Source organism: Ochotona princeps, chromosome 29, assembly GCF_030435755.1.
Source record: "Ochotona princeps isolate mOchPri1 chromosome 29, mOchPri1.hap1, whole genome shotgun sequence".
Classification (NCBI taxonomy): Eukaryota; Metazoa; Chordata; class Mammalia; order Lagomorpha; family Ochotonidae; genus Ochotona; species Ochotona princeps.
This window is the reverse complement of record NC_080860.1, coordinates 6031079-6039956: the sequence shown is the minus strand read 5'-3', so window position 1 is coordinate 6039956 and position 8878 is coordinate 6031079.

Genomic DNA, 8878 nt, shown 5'->3' with positions numbered 1-8878 from the left:
CCAGGCAGGGCCTGTCACCTGGGAAGCCGAGTCCCAGCCTGCACTGCCTGCAGCCCTCTGGGCTGGCACTGCGTCCCAGTTCCCGGGCTTGGCCTTGGCTTCAGCCTCCGTCCACCCCTTCCCGACGGCTCCTGCTGTAGGGGTGTCCCTGTCCCTGGGTCCCCTCTGCACAGAGGCTGCGGTGGTGGTGGTGGTGGTGGTGGTGGTGGTGTCCTGGAAGGCCTGGGTGGTCGCAGAATGCGGTGGGAAGGCACAGCGCGGACCCTCCTCTGGCTGTCCCCGGCTGCGGCTCCGGAGCTGGCCGGGGGGCCGAGGGGAGCGAGGGGGGCGGGGGCCGTGGGCACGCCCCACCCCACTCGTGCTCTCGACCTGCCTGGAGAAGGAGAGAGGGCCCTTTAAGAGTCGCGTACAGCCCCCTCCCCCTTCCCGGGAGATCGCCGGGCTGAGAACAATGGGGAGCCGATGGGGGGCGGCCAGGGGACTGCTGGGGGGGGTTCGCCTGACCCGCGGCCCCTAGGGACCAGGCCTGCCACCCGCACACCCACCCACCCAGGCCGGGGTTGGAGACAGTGAGGGGTCCCGGGACTCCCAGCTTGCAAGGCCCCTTCCTCAGCCCCTCCCTGAGTGCACCCCTTTCCCGGGGTCCCGATCCTGCCCGGGAGATGCGGGGTGCGCCGGGTGCGCGGCGCTGCAGGCGCGGCCCAGCGCCCCTCGGGGGTCTCATCACGCAGGAGCGGGATGGTTGCCGCCACACCGCGTGGGGGTCCCAGCCCCGGGTCCCCCAGCCCAGCCCACCCTGCAAGTCCCGGGGGTGGGGTCGCGAGGTACCCGCGTGCGCGCTCTCCTCGCCTCACCTCTGCTCTGCCCGCGCGTCTGCACCGCCGCCTGTGGCCCCGAGTGGGAGGGGGCCGCCGTCCCGCCTCCGCGCCCGGTCCCTGCGTGGGCCCCGCGGCCGCCACGCGTGGACACCCTGCCCCTCCGATCGACCGAGCGACGACGGACGGACGGACGGACGCAGGAGCCGGCTGCACGCCGGGATCCCGCGGGAGGGAGCGAGCGAGGCGGCCGCGGCCGCGCTGGGGAGGGAAGGGGAGGGGGCGGGGAGGAGGAAGGGGAGGAGACAGATCGCGGCCCTGGCGTCGCCGGCGGCGACACGCGAGTCCCGGGGCGCCCCAAATGCGTGACTGGGTCCGCCCTGGATCCCCCGCCCCCCAAGCACGGCTGCCTGAATGCCAGCAGGCGTGCTGGGGCTCACCTGCTAGACCGAGTCCTGTGGCGCGCACAGTAGGTGCTGGGTGGATGTCAGAGTGAGCGACCAAGGGCTAGCAAACCAGGGAGAGATCTCAAAGCATTCTAGGGCGGCCTCCCTGGCTTGCCCCACTCTCGCTGGAGGTGGGAAGGGGCCCGGCAAACAGAGGAGGAGACCCGGGGACGGATGTGTACAAATGGGGAGACTGAGACCCCGAGACCAGTCAATACTAGGCCTAGGGTGGCACAGGAGAGCAGTGGTCGGCCCCAGCCCCGGGTCTGATGCTGCTGCCAGCACCTACTTCCTGCAAAGCAACCACCTGCTCCAGGTGAGAGGGGCAGGAAGAATATTCTATTTACCAGCCTGGGGAGGGGACCAGAGACCCCCGGAGGGAGGGCAGGGCATGCCCTCTATCTTCTTGTTCCCAGCTACCTGCACACAGCAGGTGCAGTTAGTAGTGAATGGAAGGCCAGGCTGGTGCAGCCTGCAGCGACTTGGGCATTAAGGGGGGCAGTCAGTCCCTGCTTCCCCAGCCTGGCCTGCCTCAGGCAAGCTGGATGCAGCCCAGGACATCACTGGTCCACCAGGAGGCGGATGCCCTCCCCCGCCCCGCGGAGGGGGGCTGAGAGTGTTTAGATGAGGAAGATGAAGGCTGAATGCCTTGTGCCTCCAGCCTGGCTCACACACAGGGGTCAGCAAGCCATTTGGGAGGCTGCCCAGTGCGGCCCACGCTTGCTTCCCTCGGGGGCCGATGTTGACAAACTCAGCAAGGTCTGAGTGCCTTCCTGGAACCCGCATCCGCCATCTGGAGGGACCTCCCAGCCCAGGCGCCTGTTCCCCCTGCCGCGCAGGGCCTGGTGGGCTTTTCCAGGTCAGGTCCAGGGGTCTGTGTGTGCAGCTGCAGAGCGGACTTGGCTGCAGCGAGAAGCGCTGGGATCTTAGCCTCAGGTTCTCTGCTGGCTCGCTGGGGCTCCTGTCCGTGAGAGCTTGCTCTCCACCATCCATCATATATGGTGTGGGATTTCTTTTTGGGTAGGGGGAGAGAAGGGCTATGGTTTTCAATAGGTTCTTCTCAAAGGAGGCGTCGCCCTAAAAGGGTCCAAGATACGGCTGCACAGCTCTCTCTTGCAGATCTGGAGCTAGGGACCCCAGGGACCCCAGGGTCAGCTGAGACGGCCTTGAGGGGACATAGAGACGTAGCAGCAAGTTGTACAGAGAAGGAAAACTCTCTGGACTTGCTCTTGAGCTCTGATAAATGTCACCTCCTCCAGAAAGCCTTCCTGGAATCCATCCCGTCATCCTTGGCCCATGCCATGATGTGGCACCTGCAATTTGCCACTTGAGGGAAAGCTGTTAAGTTCGAGAGAGATATCTGTGAAGTTAGGGCCTGCTGCCTTCCCCCTCATGTGGTTTGGTGCCAGTGGTGAACCCTGCACATCTGTGAGTCTCCCTGGGCCTCACGGCTGTCCCCACAAACTGGCCATGACGAGTACATATGGACAAGAAAAGTTCCCGTGTTCAGAGGTTACATGGCTTGTCCCGGCTTGCACCCGGAGCAGCAGGCAGGGCTGAGGGTTGGGTCTCAGCCTCTGCCTCTCCCCTTGAGGCCAACCACTGCCCCACAGTTTGTTGAGCAGCAGCCCCAGCTGAGGGTCAGGTGCAGCAGGGGCTGCTGCTCTGGTAACACCCGCACTCAGTACCAGGTCTGGGGCAGTAGATCGTTGCACGCCTGCCTCTCTTCCCAGCATTGTGGGTGGCTGGCCGGGATGTTCTGGGTGTGTCAGGATGGCAGGATGGAACTCACGTTTGTTCTCTTATCTAGGATCTGTTCGTCCACTCATTTATAGTGTCACCTGTGGAACTTCCATCTAATCCCCACTTCCCTTCCGTGCCCCCCGGCCCCTCCTCCTTCTTTCCTGCTAACCACCCACCTCAATATCCATCCATCCGATTGTCTGCCCATCTGTCTGATCCTGTAATAGACACCAGGCCACTCCTGTATGCCAGGCACTGGACTACGTGCTGAGACAGAGGTGACCCAAGCCGTGTGGTTCCTGCCTTTGGTGGGAGAGTCACAGGTGAATCCGAGGACCCCACACGGTGTGGCTGCCACCTTTGCCAGGGCCAGGAGAGGAAAGTTCAGGAGGGCATCTGGTGGAGGTCATCCCTTGTCAGAGGAGTCGGGGAAGGCTTCCTGGAGGAGGTGGTGTTTCCCCCACCCACCTGAAGGATGCATAGGCGTTAGTGTGGATTACCAAAGAAGAACGGGAAGTGTTCAAGGCAGCGAGAACATGGATATGTGGAGGCTCTGGGGTGGGAAAGAGCCTGCTGTGTTAGTCACAACCAGGAGACTGTGGTGTTCATGGAGAAGGCAGTAGGGGTGCATGGGGAGCCAGACTGAGCATGTGGGGCTGTCTGCAGAGCCGTGGGAGCCCCAGGATGGGTTTGGGTTTTGTCTGTGGTTGGACCTGTAAGCAGGGCTTTGTGGAGGCCCTGCTGTCTGCCCTGCTCTGGTCCAGGTGCTGTGGGGCCTGGCAGAGCACGAAGCTGAAGGTTCAGACTCAGGGGCACAGCTGATGGACTGCACACCTGCCCGCCTGCTACACCCAGGGAGATGGTGCTGTGACCCTCCCCTCACTGCTGACAAAGGATGAGAATGGAAAACAGGAAGGGCTCTCGGGGCTGCAGGATGTCGGTGGTGGTGGGGCGGGGGTGCAGAGGGGGTCTCAGGGCTGGCCAAGAACCGGCAGCTCAGACTGGTGACATTTGCAATGGGTACCAGCAGGACTTCTTGGGAGCTGCTTTTACCCATCACAGGCCAGGGCTGGTGCACATCCTGGAGGCCTGGAGCCTCCCTCTGGATCACTTGGAACTCTTCCTGGACAAGCACCCCAGGGTTAAGCCCACCCCTGTACCCTGGGCATGGGAGGATGGGCAGAGGGTGGCCCAGGGGATTTTGGCCAGTGGTTCTTTGGCTGGATTGGAAGAGCTGCCAAACAGAGAGGACTGTGGCACAGCGTGTTAAACGGCAGCCTTGTGACGCCAGCCTTCTCTGTCAGAGTGCTGGTTCCAGTCCCAGATGCTCTACCTCCGATCCAGCTCCCTGCGGAGGCACCTGGAAAATGGTGCTGCTGGTTCAAGTGCTTGGGCCCCTGCCAACCACACAGGAGTCCTGGCTGGAGATGAGGCTGCTGGCTGCTGCCTGACCCAGCTCTTGCTGCTCTGGGGCTTTGGGGAGTGAAACAGGACACAAGAGCTCTCTCTGTTCTTCAAGTGGATCAAAATACAACAAACCATTTTTTAAAAATTAGTAAGCCACATAAATGCTCCCCGCTCCCCACCCCCACCCCAAGAACAAATGAATGAACACAGCTTCATTCCCACGGCAAACATCACGTGGCCCCCAGCATGAGGGAGCTCCGGCCACCCACGACGCAGGCGGATGTCTGACGTTGGAACGGCCAGCAGAAGGCCCCGTTACATAAACACGAGTCCGTTTTTTCATAAAGCTGAAAGCAATTCAAATGATGTGTGCACATGCGCATACAATATGGCAAAGAAACAGGGAAAATAAACATGGGATTCGGGGGGGGATCCCACTGGGGTGTGACATGGGAATAGGCACCTTGTGGTTAGATGGAAGTTATTGTCAGGATCTTAGCTTTTGGAACCAGTGCTGCGGAGAAGCAAGTAAAGTCGCCATCCGTGACACCTGTATCCTATATGGGTGCTGGTTCAAGTCCCACCTGCTTCACTTCCAGTCCGGCTCCCTGCTTGTGGCCTGGGACAGCAGTGGAAGATGGTCCAAGGCCTTGGGACCCTGCACCTGCGTGGGAGACCCAGAAGAAGTCTCTGGCTCCTAGTGTTAGCCTGTTAGCCTGGCCTACCTCTGGCCGTCGTGGCCATTTGGAGGCAACGAACCTGCACTTTTGTTTATTTGAAGGTCAGAAAAACTGGGGGCTCCTGTTCTCTGGTTCATTCTCCAAATGCCCATGCCAGCCGGGACTGGGCCAGGCTGGAGTCAGGAGCCAGGAGCTCCATCCAGGTCTCCTATGGGGTGGCAGGGCCCGTCACTCGTGTCGTCACTGTTGTCTGTGTGGGCGCGCACCAGCAGGAGGTCGAACGTGGGAGGCAGAGTTAGGTACTGAAACCCGGTGCTGCAGTGTGGCCTGTGGGTGTCCCAAGGGACGTTTCAACCCCCGCCCCAAATATCTGTCCTAATTAATGTAATGTCCTAACTAGTGAAAACCTGGGGAGGGTGGATTGTGGATCAGTGTGTGTGTGTGTGTGTGTGTGTGTGTGTGAGAGAGAGAGAGAGAGAGAGAGAGAACCCAGGCTAAAGGAGTGAGTAGGGGGTCACCGGGCTAGGGCAGGGGGTTAGTCCTGGAGACGACGATGCAAACGGCAGGAGCTACACAGGTACGTGGAGGAAGGGGAGGAGGAGGAGGAACAGGCCCTCAGATCCAGGGGTTCCTCCCTGCTATGGGCTGTTCTGCCTTCCCTTATGCCCACATGATGGCCCAGCTGCCGTGGATGGTTCAGCTGGGTTTCCCGGATTTTTATGTCTGAGAGATATACCCAGCGATGGTCACTGCCCCTGCAGCTGAAAAAATGTGTGAGTTTCAGATCGCTCTAGAGAAAGTGGGAGCTGTGGGCGCCCAAGAAGGGTTGTGTGAGTGTGAGCGACCGCGTGTGCATGAGTGTGTGCCTATGTTGCGTGTGAGTGTGTGTGCGTGTACCTAGATGGAGCTTGTCCACCTAGGGGAGGTGGGGCGGGGTCCAGGGAGGAGCTCTTAAGTATCTGCAGGATCCTGGTTTATCTCCAGCCCCGGCTCCCCGGCAGGCAGCTGTGAAATGAATTGCGCATGGGCGCAGAGCGCCCTCTGGTGGCCCATTTTGATAGGTTGGTTACCTTGGGGTTTTCAGAAAGCTACTTTTTTTTTTTTAATGGCGAGGTCTAAAAACACCTAAAAACTGTTGTTTATTCTCATTTGATTTGAAAGACAGAGAGAGAAAAAGAAGGAGGAAGATAGATTTTTTTTTATCTATTGGGTCACTTCCCAGATTCCTGTAACAGCCAAGGTAAAGTCTGGAGCCCAGAATTCAGCTGGGTTTCCCACACAGCTGGCAGCAGCCCAAGTACTTAAATCACCACCTGCTGCCTGCCAGGGTGCACTTCAGCAGGAAACTGGATGGGAAGTATGTGGGCATCCCAGCTGGCATCCTAACCATTGTGCCAGATACCCATCCTGCCACATTTACTGTCACCATCATTTCTGAGTTCATGGCTCAGTTTGCCTTGGTGGGGGCCTAACCCATGTCTCCCCACCTCTGTCCTCCATCCCTCCTGTTTCCTGTCTCTGGAGACCCTCCTCAACACACTCACCCCCAGGCTCTCTTGTGCGGTAGCTTCTCCTCCCCTTTCCGGCACTGCCTCCCACTCGATGTGTTGGCCCACACAGTTCCTGATGGGCACCTCTGCTCCCTTGTGATGGGCTCTGCAGCAGACGTGGCATGGTGGCTGGATTTCCCAATGCTGAAGCCCCCCTGGGAGGCTGCATCTGGATGGAGGTCCCAGTGAGGCAGGAGGAGGTGGGCAGGGCAGGTGCTGGCTGGGGTGTGCCCTACATGTTCCCAGCTGGGAGTGCCATGTGTGGGCTCTGTTCAGACTTGCTCCTGGAGCTCCACGCCGGATCTCACAATAGCTGCTGCCTGCCATCCAGTACCCCCTCTGTGCGGGAGGTATCCCGCACACACTGGTTAGCACTTTCACTTGTGTTTATGGGAAACAGCATCCCCTCTCCGCTCTGGGTTTTTCAGGTGAGTTCCACTTGGTCCCTGGGAAATCGGGGCTGCTGTGTGCCAGGCTGTGGCCCTCCTGCTGACCCTGTGGGCAGTGTCATCCACTGCCCACAGACGAGGACCTGCAGGTTCAAAGGGACAAGTGACGAACTCTGTCCCCAGTAAGTGTTTAGTACATTGAGGGCTCCAGCTTGCGAGGGTCGCACTCTAAAGCCAGGGTCTTGGCACAGATCTGGTCCCTCTTGGTGTTGGGGGCAGTGACACTGCCCTGAGGACTTTGCATCTAGTCTGATCGCTGCAGTCGCTGTGGCAACCAGATTGTCCCCACCAAGGCCCAGGAAAGCCAAGTTGGGCTTTCAGGGATACATCGCAACTTGAGGTGCAACCAGGTATCAACCCCTAGTGGTCCCTACAGCATTCTTGTGGGCATACCCACTTTGAATCGAAAGCCAGCCATAAAATCTAGTTCTAAGGCTGCCACATTGGCTCAGCTGGCTAATCCTCCACCTCCAAGCACCGGCATACCATAGCGGTCTGGGTTCGTGACCTGGGTGCTCCAGGTCCCTGCTTGCAGCCTGGGAAAACAGAAGAGGATGACCCAAAGCCTTGGGACCCTGCACCTGTATGGGAGATCTTGAATAAGCTCCTGCCTCCTGGCTTCAGATCAGCTCAGCTGTGGCAATTGCAACCACTTGGGGAGTGAACCAGCAGATGAAAGATCTTTCTGTCTCTCATTTTCTCTGTAAAGTTGCCTTTCCAATAAAGACAAAATATAGGGCCTGGCACCATAGTCTAGCAGCTAAAGTCCTCACCTTGCATGCACTGGGATCCCATATGGACGCTGGTTCTAATCCTGGTGGCCCTGCTTCCCATCCAGCTCCCTGCTTGTGGCCTGGGAAAGCAGTCAAGGACGGCCCAAAGCGCGCACACATGTGCACTCACACACACACACACACACACACACACACACACACACACACATACATTGTGGGCTCCATTTCTCTGATGCATACAACAGCTCTCTCTGTGTGTGTGTTTCCTTCCTCCCTCCCTCCCTCCTCTGTCTTTCCTCGCTGGTAGTTGAAGTCCATGACAGACAGCTGGCAGGAGCAGAACTCGCAGGGCAGGCTGGAGACCCGCCAGGAGCTGCCCTTACAGCTTGGTGGCCGAGGCAGCCTGGGCCAGAGTTCCCTCCTCTGTGGGGACCTCCGTCTTTTGTCTCTCGAGGCCTTAACCTGGTTGGACGAGGCCCACCACCTCATGGAGGATCACATGCTGACGTAAAGTCTGCTGATTCACATCTGGGCATACCTCCACCGCCATGCCCACCTGCTGTTGCTGCAGATGTCTGGGCTCTGCAGCCTGGCTCAACAGGGACTGGAGATTAATCCTCCCAGCCATCGAAAATCCTTGACGTGTTAGGACTTCAGCCTTAGCGTGGCCGCCTCCAGGACACAGGAGGGCTGCTGGGGCTCCAGAAAGCACTGTCTCAGACAGCTGTGTCCCAAGAGAAGGAGAGAGAGAAGAGTTAGGAGGTCAGTCTCTTTCTTGGTGTTCCCAGAACCTCTTAGCAGACTTTCTTTTTTTTCTTTCAATATTTATTTATTGTTATTGGAAAATCAGATATACAGAGAAGAGGAGAGACAGAGAGGCAGATCTTCTGTTCGCTGATTCACTCCCCAAGTGGTTGCAATGACCGCAGCTGAGCCGATCCGAGGCCAGGAGCCAAGACCACATGGGTGCAGGGTCCCAAGGCTTTGTGCCATCTTCCACTGCTTTCGCAGGCCATAAGCAGGGAGCTGATGGGAACCAGGGCAGCTGGGACAC